The 18,848-nt window shown below is 36.7% G+C and overlaps 1 protein-coding gene across 3 annotated transcripts in view; it reads right to left on the reverse strand.

Annotated features, from left to right (window-relative positions):
• The window catches only part of LOC149654610 (uncharacterized), a 73,559-nt gene that overhangs the window by 24,617 nt on the left and 30,094 nt on the right, over nucleotides 1-18,848 (reverse strand). The window contains exon 1 of one of the 3 annotated variants that reach the window (XM_089846176.1): nucleotides 8,045-8,486. The exons of 1 other annotated variant lie outside the window; for it this stretch is intronic. The gene's annotated coding sequence lies outside the window, so the exon portion shown is untranslated. Of the gene's footprint in view, nucleotides 1-8,044; nucleotides 8,487-18,848 lie in introns of those variants that run through there. One more of the 3 variants, XM_089846175.1, reaches the window with a different exon arrangement.

Consider the following 18,848-nt stretch of genomic DNA (forward strand, 5'->3'; position numbering starts at 1 on the left):
CCTATTTTTCACCACATCTAAAATGGCCCATTTTAATTAAAATTCCTTAACCCACCTGGTAAAATTCTTTTTGACCCACTGGAAACCAATATTAAATCAGTAAAAACCAATTTTAACCTACAGCAAGTCCATTTTCCTGGCAAAAACCAACTCCCCTTAAAAACACACCTATTTTTCACCACTAAAACCAACTCCCCTTAAAAACACACCTATTTTTCACCACTAAAAACCAATTCCCCTTAAAAACACACCTATTTTTCACCACTGAAAACCAACCCCCCTTAAAAACACACCTATTTTTCACCACTAAAAACCAACTCCCCTTGAAAACACACCTATTTTACCCCTGCTGAAAACCAACTCCCCTAATAAACAACACCTATTAACCCAAACTGAAAACTTCTTCAACTTTACAAATCATCCTAAACTTCTAATTTATAGTAAATAAATTAATTCCAACTTATAATTAAAACAGTACGACGGACATTATAAATTAATCGTTCCAAAACTCACGCCTGGTGGGTTTATAAAATTAAACCCAACACATACAATGAAACTACTATAATTAGGCGCATAATACCATCACGAACAACCGTGCACTGTTCCGAATAAACTTTTAAATAAAGCGGGGAAAATAGAAACAATGGGCTTTAAACTATTCCACTAATAACTCTAAATGTTCCGCTAAACTACGTGGATTCCAGCAAAAGCACAATCGAAAATTTGACCATCAAACACGCGAATAAGTCTTTAAAATTTAGGGAATTACAGCTAGCCCGTTTGGACGTATTTATTCTCCCATTAGAATTAAGAGCCTATTCTCTATTCTAATCGGTTCAATGACCAATACAGAGGTCAAAACTAAGTCCTAATAGAGCTATTAAGTTTTAAAATTAAAGGTTACTACGAATTCTAACCTATATATAAATATTTGTTGAATAAACTAATATAAAACCATTTAAGCATGCAGGGATGGATTTAATTTTAGAAGTAGGAATGGAGAACAGAGTTATCCGGACCCCCTTTTTCCCGGGACGGGGGGTATGAAAGAAGAGGCGGGAGGGTCATAGCGACAGAGGTAAAAAGGAATTACGTACTTTTCGCCGTCCCCGTCAGCAAACGTCATCAAAAATAGTTTAAGTGAGCAGCCAATAAGATAATTTAAACTTTTCGTTACGTGTTGGAGGGAGGCGCTCTACACTGGGCTATGAGTCGGAATAACTGAAGTAAATACTAACCGTTCTACCCCATTCCTGCTTCTAAAATTAAATCTATCCCTGTGTTAAGCGTGATCATTCAACAAAGTTACTAATTTCTCTAATAAACCCATTCAAGGTATCATTCATCTACTTGTCAAAAAATACTCCTTGCATTCAGGAAGCAAAACTTCTAGAGTAATCGAACTCCTCTTCAAAAAGTAAATTCGTAGGTTGATCGAGGCAAAACGCGGGGAAAGAATTTCGGCCGAGTTCTTATCTTAAAAGGGCATCATCTCCGGGACTCCAACGCCTGCTGGTCTCTCAGCAGCAGCAGACTATATTCAAGTGAACCTCTTAATAGCAACACACCCCTATCCCTATTCAAAGAAGACACTACGCATGGTATCAAAGTGGTTGTTAGTTGGTTGGCCTAGAGCTCATATTGGAAATAAACAGTCGCCTTTAAGACTCGTTTGGTTAATAGAGAGTTGACCGATAAACGTGTTGAGTAGTCTAGACATAAGATTTTGGCGCGAGAAAAATAAAAGTTTGGAGCGAAAATAATGATAGCACGTGTTTTTCAAGTTTTGGCGCGACAACAATAAAAATTTGGCGCGAAAATAATGAAAGCACGTGCATTTCAAGTTTGGCGGGAGAAAAATCAAACTTTGGCGCGAAAATAATGAGAGCACGTGCATTTCAAGTTGGCGAGAGAAAAATTAAAAACTTTTGGCACGAAAATCATGATAGCACGTTCATTTCAAGTTTGGCGCGAGAATAACACCACGTGTTTTTCAAAATAACAAAAACTAACATATTGAGTTCAGTTTTTTTAAAACATTTTTAAGTATAATTTAAGACTTCAAAAACCTTATGGATCACATAGCTGAAGGCTCTGATAGCATAAGGCGGGTAATAATTACTAATGAAAGGGTTCGAACTCAGCTAGAGCATACAATCGCCAGCAGCTTATCATTTCCGTTTTCTCAGCTGTCGCCTGAAGGACCAACTTTACTCTATTAATTCATTATAGATAAGGATAAAATATATCTTACGTTTTTATTTTTATTTTAAGAGCATACTATAACCTGATGTAGAAGAATTTAACTTTTTAAGTTTATATATAGTATATTTTTAAAGTTAAAAAAACAAAAAAAGGTTTTCTTAACAGACGCCTGCCTTTTCTCCAGTCGCTTCCTGGGCGAAGTGACCTCGAAAAATCTTACTTCCAAAAGTTTTATTTAATTAAAATTTAACCCGGGATGACCCGCTGCAAATGTCAAAATGACACCGCCTTCTATATAATTAACTCTCTGCAGATGCGATGCGAAATTAAGAATTCAAACATTGGCAAAAATAAAAATTAAATTACATCTTTATCATTAAATGTAGTAATATCAGTAGTGTAAACAGATACTCAGTAAAATACTACAGTCATTAAACAAAAATTACTGGTAAATTACCATGTTAAAATAAACTGTACGCTACAAATTGGTAAAGAACCGTGGTAAAATAAACTATACGCTACAAATAAGCAAATTACCGAGGTAAAATAAACACTACGCTACAAATGAGAAAATTACATAAATTCACATTTTTCGAAAATTTAAATAAAATGTTTTGGGGCCCGATAATGTATCATAATTACAGTTGTAGCCTAAGGTTCTGGGTATACTAATAAACAGACTAATAATAATAGTAAAATTGCACTATTGCATAACATTTACAGCGATATATATTAAATTACCGTCAGTAATCTACACACTAACGTATTTACAGCTGAACCAGCTATAGAGAAGGCAATGGTTTCTAATACTTTTATGTTATTAACGGTGGTCGCGCACGAGAACTGATGCGTTACGTTTCAAAAACATAAAATTCGCTTTCCCGATAATAGTCGAGTCTGCTCTGCAAGTTCTCTGTCACGTGACAAACAGACGTGCATACATAATTAAATGGCGCCCCAGTTGCTGAGCTAAAAGAAGAAATATACTGTATTTTTCCCCATACATTAATATCTATATAAACAGTAAAAGTTTTCCTCTATTTTGATCCAAAACTCAAAACAAAACACGATAGATATCGCATAACAAACACAAATGTACATCGTTACCAAAAATGAAAAGCCTAGGCCAATATTATTACAATTTGCGAAAAAGCCAAGTTGTTTTTGCAAAAAAGAAGATCATAACACGAGGGTAAACGTCGCAGGTATATGGTTATTATAACTATACGGACAATGCAGATACTATAAGCCCCTACAACAGGTCAATACTTAGGCACTATAGGTTTATCTAGCATAAGGTTATCATAACTATCCGGACAATGCAGATACTATAAGCCCCTACAATAGATCAATACTTAGGCACTATAGGTTTATCTAGCATAAGGTTATCATAACTATGGACAATGCAGATACTATAAGCCTCTACAACAGGTCAATACTTATTCACTATGGGTTTATGTTCATTGTACAATGAAGGCGTGGGAAGAGGCAATATAGTGAAAGGTGAAATGTAGCATAAATAGTTCAAAATACATATCTATTTCTTGCAGCGTTTAAACTACATTGTTTCTTAGTAAATGAACAGTTCAGGAAGCCATAGGTAAGGGTGTGTCGAAGTTTTCCCATCTTCCTACGTACTTAAAAGGGAGGACACGCAATTTGTAAAAAAACAAAAATATATTGTACTGTATACTAACAATAGAAACAGAAAGATCGCCCATTTTCAAAAGACGAACAAATATCCCATGGTTGTTTTGTAATATTATTTGAATATATATTATTAAGTATACTTAATGTTTTGTCTATTTGTTATTATTATTACTTAGTTTTGGTTTACGTTGTGTTGTGATGTTTATAAATTTTAAGGAATGTTAAGTGATGAAAAGTAATTCAATTCGATATTATTTTTCCCTGACCTTTTTGGCCTATTTTTACATTCCCAGACTTTTCCCCCTGACCTTTTTGTTCTATTTATAAATTCCCAGACGTTTTCCTGACCTATTTGTTCTATTTTTAAATTCCCAGGAGTTTCCCTAACATATTTGGACTATTTTTCAAATTCCCAGACATTTCCCTAACATATTTGGCCTATTTTTAAAATCTCAGACGTTTCTTTGACCTTTTTTAGCCAATTTTTAAAATCTCAGACGTTTCTTTGACCTTTTTTAGCCAATTTCTAAATCCCCTGAAGTTTCCCTGACCTATTTGTCCTATTCTTAAATTCCCTAACGTGTGGCAACCCTGAAACATCCCGTTTTAATTAATAAGCGTTGACAGACGACTTTCTGCTAATTAAAAACTAATTAATTTCACTTGAAAGTTATTGACCCCCCTTCCACCCCTCATAAGATACGATACCAACAGAAAAACAGCTTGACAGCTGGACAAAAAAATATTGTCACAGCGAGACAGTCTGTGTTTGGCGACACAAAGTCGGACTGGATCGCTATAGCGAGAGCTTCGTCCTGAATTTTACTTGTAAGCCTTCCTTTTAGCTTTGAAAAAGAGGACTTCTAAAATCGGATATTAAACTCAGCAATCATTCTGTATTACCTTCTCTAAGCCAAAAAGTGTTTACAGGTGAAAGAAGTTTATCCAAAAAACGTTCCTAAACCCCAACAAAAGCTGTTTTGAACTGGCTCTCAGTTAGAAAAAGAAATAAAAGCAAATGTTAGGCCTAAGCCAACCAGATTTGAATTTTCCTTCATAGAAAGAAGTGTCTGAGCAAAAAAAGGAGTTATTATAGCCTTGAGGCCCATAATTTTTCCGTCCGCTATATAACCGAAACGCCCCGCGTAGACTTCATTAAAAAGAACTTTGGGTTTTCTTTCTTTTTTATTAAATTTCTTCTTTAGACTGTTTTGTATCGTTCCAGTTTGTTCACATAATGATATTAAGCATTCTCTGCTGGAATTCGAGGGGGTAACCACAACCACAACAACAATAACAATAAATAAAATTTTGTACAGCAGATATTATTTTGTTTATTTCAGAAGTTGATTTTATTTCAAAGATACTTCGTAATTAAGAACACTTTTACACCTTATTTCACACGTGGTTACCCCCTCGATCGACTAACTTTGCAACTATCAATTTAAAAGGTTTCTTAAAGGGATAGTACTAAGTTACTAGCGTTCGTCTGTTTGGATTATTTTAAAGTTTCAATATTAAATCCAAAATTTATTGTTTACCTTATTTCATAAGTGGTTATCCCCTCGATCGACTAACTTTGCAACTATCAATTTAAAAGGTTTCTTAAAGGGATAGTACTAAGTTACTAGCGTTAGTCTGTTTGGATTATTTTAAAGAATTCAATATTTAAATCCAAAATTTATTGTTCACCTTATTTCACACGTGGTTACCCCCTCGATCGACTAACTTTGCAACTATCAATTTAAAAGCTTTCTTAAAGGGATAGTACTAAGTTACTAGCGTTAGTCTGTTTGGAATATTTTAAAGAATTCAATATTTAAATCCAAAATTTATTGTTTACCTTATTTCACACGTGGTTATTTCAACTATAAATTTAAAAGCTTTCTTTTCCATCCAAATTTAATTACACTATCCCTTTAATTTAATTTCAAACAGAGAATTTCACCAGATTGTCCTTTAAAAACGAATTAAATTAAAAGCTACTAAAAAAAGCGTAAATTTACTGCATTTGTGTTAATTGCATTAGGTGATTAAAAACCTTCCCAACCCCGAAATTTTTTCTTTTTTTTTTTTCTTTTCAGTCTGTTAGTTTTTAAGTAAATCTTCAGTTCTTTTTCATTTAACGATAGCGTATAGTGTTTGTTGATGACGTTTTATTTTAACAAGGAAAACATAATTACTAAACTAATTAAATCGACGTCAGCTCGCGGTCATTAGCTAATGCCCGATGCTTTAATTAAGTTCCAGCCCGTCCCGTTTTGCGTTAAAGTAATTAGATTTTATTTCCCATCTTTATCAAAAATTACGGCGCCAAGATATATATGGGTCTCTAGTATTTTGCATAAATTAAAGGGAGACTGAAATGGATTTAAAAAATTGGCTCAAATTCAATTTTCTCTTTTCGTGTTTGGCCCTACAGGGTTCATACAACTTTTGGAAAACAAATTTCCCTGAGATTTCCAGGTTTTTCCCCATATACTTCCATGAGTTTTCCAGGTTTTTCCCCATATACTTCCATGAGTTTTCCAGGTTTTTCCCCATATACTTCCATGAGTTTTCCAGGTTTTTCCCCATATACTTCCATGAGTTTTCCAGGTTTTTCCCCATATACTTCCATGAGTTTTCCAGGTTTTTCCCCATATACTTCCATGAGTTTTCCAGGTTTTTCCCGTATATGGAGCCAATGTTAACGAAGGAGGGGGGAGGCAAATAGGACTATTACATAATCAAAGGACATCCCCGTATCTCTAATGTAACCAGAGTTATGAGCCCCCAAAGTTTAGTGTAATGTTAATACTGTGGAGGGGATGTTTATGAACATTTTGCTTAATTACTCAGCCCCTGAATGACGCAAATTTCCCTGATTTCCATGAATTTTGCTAAAAATTCGAAATTTCCCTGAGTTTTCCCTGAGGTTTTTGTCAACTATTTATTGCCCTGATTTTTCCAGGTTTTCCCTGTTTTCCAGGTTTGTATGAACCCTTCGTTAATAAACAAGACATGTTAGCGCACGGACTCCTAGAATTTAATTTTAATCTATTAAGAACCGTTTAATCTAGACCCTTAAATTAACATTTTAGCATTATAATTAATACCTAATTAAGCAATGATATCATAGTGTCACTCGATTTAAAACTTGTCCAAAAATGTGGTTTGCCTGTTTTCTTTTGTTCTTTTTTAAATCACATCATGATTGCAGATTACGTATTGATTTCCAGGAAACTCTATTGACTCTCTTAAAACACCTCAGGTATCTAAGCTATATTTTTGTAAACAAATAAATTTGCATATATCCTAAGGTTTTTTTTAAACTACAGACATTTCTTTATAAATTGGGCTTATTTTAAAAATAAAAAAAAAATAATTTGGGCTACTAGAACTAGTTTTGTACGTATTTTAAAATCTCAAATTTTCCCCTCAATCTGCAGCAGTCACGATGTCTGAGTTTTAAACAATGCCACCACTATTTGTTAACATAATTTTTTTTTTCAAACAAAAGCCTCTTTTTTTAGAAGTAAAACTTTCCTTAAGCCTAACGAGGGTAAAATTCATTAAAAGTCTAGACCAGACCTTGGTTTTAGTAATTAAAAGTTAAGGATATATGAACGTTGTTTTCCGTCCAATGTTTAATTATAGCGAGTTAAAAATATATTACTACTTAAATGAGTTAATTTGACTTCGAGCTTTGCTTGAAGTATGAAGTAATTAAAAATAGGGGGGGTTTTAATAATAAAGTTGACCTTGAAGAATTATCACAATCCTACTATGATATAGTGGTTTTACCCCTATGACCTAATGATATTATATTTCCATAGGATATCTTCTAAAATAACGTAGTAAATACATGTCGGTTTAGTTTTACAGTAACGTTTGATCAAGCTATAACCCCAATTTCTTACAACGTCGAAGGCAATTTTGACCAAGAGTTCATTGTACGATAAACAGATCATATTACTTGTCAAACAAAAAATTAAAAATGACAAGCTAAAAAACTGTCAACTTAATAACATGTCATTTAAAAAATATCAAAAACCAATTACCCAAACCCTATAGAGTCCCTGACAAACCCTCACCAGAATTGGCGCGGGAAAATGCTACCCTAAATCGAGTACCCTAATTTAGGCCTAATATTAAATAATCTCTTTGAAATAAACCAGGATAAAGTGCAGACAATTTTTTTACAGACCTTTAAAGGAATGCCCCTTAGAGATAATTCAAAGTTGCTTTCAGAACTTCTCTTGCGGAACCAGAAGTGGCAACTACTTGCTCAGCTTTCTTCGCAAAGACTCGGGAAATCAGTATCTTATCATGCACTCACATATTCGTGTCTATTTTGACTGGACATGATATTTTGGCCTATTCAAGGCTATAGTTCCAAAAAACTGTAGTTTAAAACTGTGCCTAACGGGATTCCGTCAGTTTTTCCCGCCAATACGCAACTTTTACCCGTCCACCAATCGTAGGCAGTAGCTTCCGCGCGCGCCACTCGCTCCCCACGAGCGCTACCTTACGATTGAACTTCCCGATCCCGCGCGTTCAACTCGCGCGTTTGTCTCTCACGACCGAGCTATTTGATTTCTCGATTGCGTAATAGTACCGTTCCGTCCGTTTCTCTCTGCTCCGAGAGAGGAACGTTGCCTAGCAACCGTGTTGGACCAGTTCATTTCAAATCGGAGAGTTAAAAACGGAGGGGGAAAAGCAAAAAACCTTAGGTGATGTCTCGAGTAGTACTGAACGGAGAACTAAGAACGAGCTAGCGATATTGATTGGGTCCACCAACCAAAAGATGGGAACTCGGGGAAAAGGGGGGGGATAAACTCGAGGGAGGGGGGAATTATCAAAGAGTTCTGTTATTGATGTTACACTTCCCTGCACCGCGCTCCCACAGTGCTCCTCTCACTCTCTCATCTTGCTTTGCTCCATCTCAGAGCTGCTCTAGAATCGAAACGGGGGGAGAGAGCTCAGCTACGTAGGGGACATTTCCTTAACAGAGGAGACAGGAAAGAGAGAACCCTGGGATTGGGAGAGGCTGGAGGATGCTGCGTTTCTCATCCCTTTTGCCTTCGCCTTCTCTCCTCTCGTATAGTTTTATTTTCTGCCCCCTGCACCAGGTTGCACTGGTGCTGTAAAGAGTAAAGGAATTTCACTCTGTGCACGAAAGTAGTACTCACACAACTCCTGGAGTCCCAGGGTTACACTGAAAAGGGGGTAAACTTCCTTCCCCCTTCACGAGCTCGAAGATATTGGGGTTTGGTTTGTACGTAGGAAGATGCAGCGCCCCGTCCCCCATCTTGTGCTCTCCTCTAGCTCATCCCAAAGCGGAGCCAGCATCCGCGCAGGTTTAGCATGCATGCGGGTTTACCCAGGGACTCAAAATTGTACGTTGGGACAAGAGGCAGTGTTCTTGTAGGGGTTGGGAAGGCTATAAATAGGCGATTTGCATAATGAAGGTGTAGGTGCTATGGGAGTTGTTACAACCAAATAAGCAACAGACGATGAAAGGAGAGTATCTGAGGAAAGAGACGAATTAATGTTGGGGAAAAATCTCTTTCCACGTTTTTGCCCCCCTGAGGTAAACTTGTGTGTTTTAGAGGATAAACTATCTGACTAAGCTGAGAGGTTTAAGATTCTGATTAGATTTTGTGGTTTAGTCTAGTTTAGATTGAAGTTAATACAATAAGTCAGTGATGCTCCTAGTTTTGAACTAGTTTAGTAGTTTGTCAAAGTTAAAAGGTTTGTTGACACCTGGCACAGGGATTAGAGATGGCAAATTGACCTTCCATAAGTTGCTACCTTCCTTTTTCAAAAGAAAGTGGGTAGTTCTCTATAAGGACATTTATTTTTAAAACCGCGGCCATCTTGGAAAATGGCGACCAAAAATGAGCAGCTCCCTACGGCTTATGGTTTGATGATACCATCCGCCATATTTTTAAGATGTCAGGCAGAAAACAAACTAAACATGATCATTTTTCAACCACAATAGAGAGCTTTCAGTTGGAGGAGGAGCTGAGTCTCATGATATAATTTACGCTGCCATATTGGTGGGTTTAAAGCAGGAATGAAGCTGAAACCACCCACCCAATATGGCTACCAGAACAACGGTAAGACTTGGGAGGGTGTGACGTAATACTATCCCATCTGAAAGCTCTCTATACTAATAAACTCCTTAATAACGCCACCTACCTAAGCTCTCCTTACTATTTACTCTCTATTATCTCTATTTGCATTTGATATTGCTAGACTTACTATCCTTCGCTCCCCTTACAATACAACACCTTAGGTTACTTCTGTTTACTTTTGATAAAAGCGTTAAGTAATTTAGTAGGCATATAGTTTCATTATAAAATAGCTGACTAGACAACCTATCCCATGCAACCACTAAGGAAACCCTCGGACCCAATCACTCTTAAGATAAAATGAAATATTCATCAGGAAGCCTTCCTTTAACGTCAATTTTCTATCGACTAATCCGATTAACATAATGAAAGTAATCTCACAGTTTTGGTTGGGGTCTAAAACCTGAGAGAGAGAACTACGTACAACAGCCCACGTACGAACCAGGAAGGGGAAAATGTTAAGAGTAAAACACTCTGCAGCCAGACTAGTTATTCAATTAAAATCTCCCTTCTTCACCATGCAGCATTTAACTGGGCACGTTTACACGCCAAAGAAGACCTACGTGTATAATTTGGTTTTACATAACTTCCCAAAACCAAGACAAAACGCCATATAACTCCTCCCATTTACAGACAAATCGAAGCCCTACCAAAATGATGGGATCCCACCATTTAGATGAGTGGTTTAGCTAATTGAGAACACCAGGACTACTAGGTCTATTTTTCTGCTTTGCCTTTTTGGAAAAATTACAGCTGGTCATGCTTTTGGAAGTTTACGGGGAAGTATAAAAATATGCCTTTTCATTAGGGTTAAGAGGTTACGTGTACGCAAGATTGACGATTCACACGTGTTTTAGTGATGTAGTTGTTGGTGCGTTCAGTAAGAACAACCGTTCCCTAATTCTATATAACCGATATTTTCGGTAAATGCAGCTGAACGCACCTTTATCATGTCGATGTGGACGCAAGATTGACGATTCAAACAGGTATTTATAGTCACGATGACGTAGTTAGGTGCGTTCAGTAAGAACAACCGTTTGCTCATTTCTATATAACCGACATTTTCGGTACGTGCAGCTGAACGTACCTTTGTGATGTCGATGTGGAGGCAAGATCGACGATTCAAACACGTATTTATAGTCACGATGACGCAATTGGGTGAGTTCAGTAAGAACAACCGTTTACTCATTTCTATATAACCGATGTTTTCGGTATTTGCAGCTGAACGCACCTTTGTGACGTAGACGCATACAATATTTAACCCATCTTTTAAAAAACGCCTAGTGTCTAGAATAATAATATTCAAAATAAACCACTTTCGAATAGCTAGACCACCCTGTATTATTTAAGCAAATTTTCAAGCATCAAAGCGGACCCATGTGTTACGATGGAAAGAACCTAACGGTGTCAGGTTTAATATTTTTCCATCAACCATATGGCAATTTTCGAAATACGTTTTTTTTTGTTCTTGTTCTAATACTGAGATGTTAGTTATAATGGTTTAATTAAATTAAGCCGAGTTTGCTGAATGAATAAATTAGCTATTTAAATACAGGTACTTGCACTCCTTAGAGAAAAAGATGGTCTGAGTGGTTTTAAGACGCTTATTGAAAAAAAAAAACCAAACTGGAAATTAAATGTATTTCCGTGGTGTTTAAAAAATCAATTAAACTCGGTTCGAAGGCCAACCACTTTTACTTCTTTATACTTCATTCCAACCGTGAAGATTCTCCAATAAATTCCGATTTTCCGGCCATTTTTGTAAGCGTGTATTAAAAATTGATTTCTGAAGCTCCATGAGAGCGGCCTGTCTCAGTTTAGGAAATTTTGGCAAATTACCATAAACTAGGTCTAGGAACGTCTGCCGGTATTTTGAATAGGAAATTCACAATGTCTACTCTACACACGTACTGAACATACATACATCTACATCGTTTATAGATTAAAGATTCAAAATTCAAACAGAAGTGTATAATTAAAATGAAGTATAGTGCTTTGGGTACAGCTATAGATGAGATATTAAATTTTCAGTAGGTTTGTTTCAATTACTGAAACGTGTTTTATGAATTGGGTTTATTGTATTTATATTTTTTTTTGGAGACGTTACAAAGATGCGTTCAGGCAAAGTTACCGAAAATACTGGTTATATATTATTATATAATCGGGGTTTTCTCTCTGAAGTTCTGAACGAACCCAAAAAGGTCATAAAATCAGTTCGTATTAATGTTTTAGTTACAAAGATGCGTTCAGGTAAAGTTACCGAAAATACTGGTTATATATAATTATATAATCGGGTTTTTTCTCTCTGAAGTTCTGAACGAACCCAAAAAGGTCATTATTAATGTTTTTGTCGACGTTACAAAGATGTGTTCAACCGAAGTTACCGAAAATACTGGTTACATATAATTATGCAATCGGTTTTTCTATCTGAACGAACCCAAAAAGATCATTAAATCAGTTTGTAAATTGTTTATCACCAACTATAACATTAAATCCTTGGTAGAGAAAATTTTCGGCTACTCATTCTTCCAATAACTAACGAAGTTGGGACTTTACAACAGTTCAACTTACCTACTCCTCTTTCAATATAATTTTCTCTGGTCTACGCAACGGGGTTTCATAAAAAAACATGGTATTCCTTTGGGTTAGGCCTATTACTCGCATCAAATATTATAGAATACTTCACGGATTATCAACTTCGGATATGTATAATATTGGACGGAAGATTATGAAAAGTTGTTAGATAGAAAGTGAGTGACAATAAAAAAATTGTCCAGATTCTGAAAAGACATAAAAATGGAACGACAGAAGATGAAAATAAAGTTGAGAAAGCAGAAAAGAATGACACGATGGGATGGGTTGTTGGTGAGGGAATGAAGTGATTATTTGCCGCTCCGTTGGGCCCTAATGGTTTGACGGCGCCAGCAGCCTACATTCATTCATTCATTCCGGCTATGAGGGTTATTTTTTAAACGCACCAGTCCACGACATTCAATGACCATACCCATAAAAAAAAAAGAAAACAACCTCCAAAGAAATAGATGGAAACATAAGTCAAAATAATTCTACACTAAGTTTATTGTGTAATAAATAACGTGTAAAATAGTGTATGTAGTTTCAAAACCTTGTTTTCTTTTCTTAAGACCTAACATAGGGAAACAGCAAAAGGGGTGGGGCTTCAGAGGGCTCCTCCTATACGGTGGAGGATTTTATGAAGTAGAAGGCTAGTGGGGGAGTAAATATGATTGGGTAAGCGGAGGTCTGACGTTGTGTAGGAGTGGTTTATCCATTACTGACGTGTCCCTATTGATAGGTTTGTGAATTACAAAGACGTATTTATTAAGATATGGCTTCCAAATTTGGTGCAGACTGGTAACGTTGAATCCCACTCTAACAACGTCTTTGCGTTCACATGCCGTCCTATCAATGTTCTGTCTAAAACCCTATTTCAAGCAGGCGATACTAAGCCCCTCCCCTTTCTGAAGATGCTGATAATGTTTCTTAATAACTTAGCAATGAATAATTTCACTTATGATACGAGTAACAAAACGTCCGTTTATAAAAATAAAACCCGGTCCGGTTGGTAGTGGTCACATCCCGACAGATAAAATGTCCAAAAAAAAAACCCCAATGGTTATAGGTCATTTTTATACGCGTCGCGCAATCACAATTCCACTTTATAAGCACTACTTTCTTTTATACGGCATTTAACATCGTGTATTCCTACACTGCTTACAGTTATAAAAGTACCAATGAAAAATAGATTTTGTCGTGTCGTGTCCTAAATCATCCTTTAGGATTTTCTTACATTTTTTATGAAAGAATATGTTCCAACGTTTTGTTGTGAGCCAAAACATAGCTGAAACTTTGACTTAAACCAAAGGAAAGGATTTAAAGGCCTAAATGGGGTACCATCTTCACAAAAAAAAAAAACGGAAACAGACGTCACAAATCCTAGTATCAAAAACCTATTTTTGGAATTGTTACTGCACTCAGAAGAAAACATACGAAAACAGATTTGGTACAAAACTTTCAAAGAGATCTTATAGTTTTATTTCCTTGGTTTAAAGTATACTAGTATAACTCTTTCGATTTGGAAAGTTCTCTCGATTTCTTCCCTTTTCTATTTCGTTTTGGTGAAACTTACATCCTGCAGGCGGCAATGTGGATATCTTTTCCACCCAAGAAAAAAAAACCCTTTCAACAAGCTTGAAATTTCCTCTCAAACACTCTTTATCGATACAACTAGCCTGAGAAAGAAAACCATCCCAAGGACAGCTCGAAAGAAAAATAAGATGATAAAGATCATGATAAGGTTGTAACTTAAGTTGTATTATATTTTTTCTAATCAACATCAAACTATTTCGACTCTGTTTCAGAATTATTCTGCGTGGGATTAAGACTGATTTAAACCATGCCATTAGTTTATAAGATATTTTCCATAAGTAAGATACTATCTATACTTCGTAATGCTTACTGAGAGACTTACAGCTCGAGATAACTAGTTCGAGAACAACAAGCTAGAATTGAAGTCTTACACTCGGTGGTTAGTTTTGCAGGACTTCCATCTAGGTCCTATTTATTCAGTACTAAGCCTTTGACGGCGCCCCAGTCACCAGGCGTCTTCGCTTTACCTCGAATCTATGACCTACCTCACTCACTTCATAACAAGCTCCAGTTTCCAAGTTACCAGTGATAAACTTATGGCAAACATATCTTATGAACTTATGCCATGCAACTAACAATTTCTTCGGGTTAACTTCGGAACAACTACAAGTACTACTACAACTACAATTCGTATTAAACTAATACCTTCATGAATGTGGTGGCTAAAAAAAAAACTGTTTCCACTATCTAAGCCTTATCTCAACGTTGCCGGAGAAATGATTCTTTCCCCATGCAGCATCCCATCTCTTAGAACTTTTATATAAATCCATTCTTTCTTATAATCCATGAGAAATTCGGGGGCTACAGTGATGATATTATGGGACTACTGTGTGCTATGAAAGGTGGTTTTTAGGATTTCACAGGGACTGTCTTAAGGGTAAGTCGTTCTACGGAAAAGGATGGAAAGAAGGGAAGAAAACCATCAGAGGCTTTCGTTCATCGCGTAATAGAACGCGTTTAGCTGGGCCCGCTTCGCCAATAACCGCTGTCAACGCTTTGATTGTATTCGGGCAATGCCTAGTGCACGTGTAGTGAGGGGTGGACATTTTCGTGATAGACAGTTGACTGGACGACATTTTGGGTAACGATAGTTGGGTATAAGACTTTTTGGTGACAGACAGTTGGGTGGACAACTTTTTGGTGAACGTCAGTTTGGTGAAAGACACTTGGGTGGACGAATGTTGGGTGTACAACGTTTTGGGTACTATAGTTTAGTGAAAGACACTTAGGTGGACGAACGTTGGGTGTACAACGTATTGACGGACTATAATTGGGTGAAAGGCAATTTGGCGGACTATAGTTGGGTGAAAGGCTCTTTGGTGAACTACAGTTGGGCGAAAGACACGTTTGGAGAACTACAGTTGGGTGAAAGACACGTTTGTAGAACAGCAGTTGGGTGAAAGACGCGTTTGTAGAACAACAGTTGGGTGAAAGACGCGTTTGTAGAACAACAGTTGGGTGAAAGACGCGTTTGGAGAACAACAGTTGGGTGAAAGACGCGTTTGGAGAACAACAGTGGGTGAAAGACACGTTTGGAGAACAACAGTTGGGTGAAAGACACGTTTGGAGAACAACAGTTGGGTGAAAGACACGTTTGGAGAACACAGTTGGGTGAAAGACACTTTGACAAACGACAGTTGAATAATTGGTCGCCCTAAAATCTTGAAAGCTAGTCTTCATGTCGAAAACATGACCGGGCACAACACTGACCCCAGTTGTTTTTTCTTTTTCACTCTCCTTTATTTCTATTTGCCATTGATAAGGCGAAGGATGAATTGGAGTTGCGAGGGCGGGGGGATTGGAGGGAGTTGTCTCTGCACTGATGAAAAATGTCGCTAGATTCTTTGACAACCTATCCTATGCTATCCACGCTTCCATTAGTTGATCGCTGTCCATAAATCAAAAATAGCTATGCTGGGATGCAACATTTTCTAGACCGTATAAATTCTTGGATAAGAGGTTGGTAGTGGGCTATTCATTTCTTTTCCTAGATCTCGACGCTATTCTTATTCTTTCGTTTCTTGGAAGTTGAAAGGAGGGTTGGGGATGTGAATGTGAATGTGATCTATGCCAAGTTCGACTCGACCCAGCAGGAAAATGTCAATCGCATACATCTCTATTCTTTGCATCTTTTCAAATTCATTCTTTCATGAATTCGTCTGCTATACTTGGGAGAGAAATTGGAATAAATTCTAAAGATGGCCAGGAAAAGTTATTTTTGGCCACGTACTCGAGCATAACGTAGACATTCTGTAGTGTGCTCATTCACAATATCATTAAATTCCAATCATAATTGAGAACATAATTATAGAGGAAATAAATTGCAGTGTTTTCCCTTGACCCCTTGAAAGTTGGCTTTCCCTTGACCCCTTGAAGGTTGTCTTTCCCTTGATCCCTTTAAAGTTGGCTTTTAATTTGCCCCTTTAAAGTTGGCTTTCAATTTGCCCCTTTAAAGTTGGCTTTCTATTTGCCCCTTTAAAGTTGGCTTTCTATTTGCCCCTTTAAAGTTGGCTTTCAATTTGCCCCTTTAAAGTAGGCTTTCAATTTGCCCCTTTAAAGTTGGCTTTCCCTCGACACAACTTAACCTAAAAATGCTTATATCATTTGACCTATAAGTGCTAGAGACAAATTGAAAGCACCCAAATAAATCAGACATTCTGTAGAATACTCCATTACAATATCATTAAATTTCAATCATAATTAAGTTAGTTATAAAGGAAATATTTTCCAATGAATTTTAAATAGCCCCTTGAAAGTTGGCTTTCCCTCGACACACCTTGCACTTAAAATGTTAATAAGTGCTAGATACAAATTGAAAGCACTAAAAAGCCCCTTGAAAGTTGGCTCTCCCTCGACACACCTTACACTTAAATTTAAGTTAATATCTTTTGAACTCATTGTCTTAAAAATAAGTTACTCATCTTCTCACATAATCACAATAGAAAGGCCGCCATAACGTTACTTAGGATATGGCCATTAGGCGTTAGGCAACCTTGGCTTCTAATAAAAGGTCCGAAATTGACAGGGTCAACCAAGTATGACGGTAGCGTGCGTGCTATAGTTCTGCTAGACTCGAGCAGGGCGTTTCTCTTACAGGCCTATATAAAACGCTAAGCCTAACTATGAAAGGAAGACTTGTCTAGAAAGAAAGTCAAGTCTAGGGGGTATACAGAATCACGAGCTAGGCCATGGAATGTCACGCGCGCCTCGTTCCCTTTTTTGAAGAATACCGGTAGTCCGAAAGGATCCAGTTCTTCCAGAGACCCTGAGTAATCAATCAGGAAACGTCATCCCTGACGTCAATGAAGGGATCTCCTGGATCGAGATCGTGTGACGCTTTTTAAAAACTTTTGGATTCCTAACTTTATCCCCGTGTAACAAGAGGATCAAGACAGTTTGTTTGAAATTGCGAGGTTTACAGGTGCATGCCATTAAATTGACTTTTCCAGGACTAATTTTGGAATGATGTGCATGAAAGTCAGAATGTTGAGTTTGAAAGTCAGAATATTGCGTTTGAAAGACAGAATATTGCGTTTGAAAGACAGAATATTGTGTTTGAAAGACAATGTTGCGTGTGAAAGTCAGAATATTGCGTTTGAAAGACAGAATATTGCGTTTGAAAGACAGAATATTGTGTTTGAAAGACAATGTTGCGTGTGAAAGTCAGAATATTGCGTTTGAAAGTCAGAATATTGCGTTTGGAAGACAGAATGTTGTGTTTGAAAGTCAGAATATTGTGTTTGAAAGTCAGAATATTGTGTTTGAAATACAGAATATTGCGTTTGAAAGACAGAATATTGTGTTTGAAAGACAGAATATTGCGTTTGAAAGACATAATATTGCGTTTGAAAGTCAGAATATTGCGTTTGAAAAACAGAATATTGCGTTTTAAAGTCAGAATGTTGTATTTGAAAGACAGAATATTGAGTTTTAAATACAGAATTTAAAATTCTAAAACACTTTTTTTTGCACCCATTTACCTTTGCGCATATACTTTTCATAATAGATAGTTTTCCTCTATTTTGTTTAGTGAAAACGTTCTTTATCTAAACAATAAACAAAGTTTTCTCTTGAGACGAGTGTCGCCACGAGTTCATTTGGGCGTACTGAGTTCTATTACGTACAGAATTTTCGTGTTAAAACTAATAGTTTCCCCGTAGATTCATCTTCGTATCTATCTCCGTAGACTTTATTTTTGACAGCCCTAAAACTGTTTTTATCCCTCTGTAGTCAGTCTTAAACCGCTTTCATTGTTTAGCCTGATGATCGAGAGGGTGGGAAAAAAAGAACCAAGAGATTGCAAAAAGAATTTGTTTGGGAAGTGCATCACGAAATACCGTTAAACCGTTTTGAGTTAAATAGGTTCACGGGGTTTATTGAGCTTAGTAAAAAGAGACGGTGGTAGGTTATATCTAACCTAAGCCTAATCATATCTAACCTAAGCCTAATCATATCTAACCTAAGCCTAATCATATCTAACCTAAGCCTAATCATATCTAACCTAAGCCTAATCATATCTAACCTAAGCCTAATCATATCTAACCTAAGCCTAATCATATCTACCCTAAGCCTAGTCATATCTAACCTGAAGCCTAGTCATATCTAACCTAAGCCTAATCATATCTAACCTAAGCCTAATCAGATCTACCTAAGCCTAGTCATATCTAACCTGAAGCCTAATCATATCTAACCTAAGCCTAATCATAT

This window comes from Phalangium opilio, unplaced genomic scaffold (assembly GCF_054372755.1).
Source record: "Phalangium opilio isolate 3A_F unplaced genomic scaffold, DU_Popi_V2 ptg000079l_1, whole genome shotgun sequence".
Classification (NCBI taxonomy): Eukaryota; Metazoa; Arthropoda; class Arachnida; order Opiliones; family Phalangiidae; genus Phalangium; species Phalangium opilio.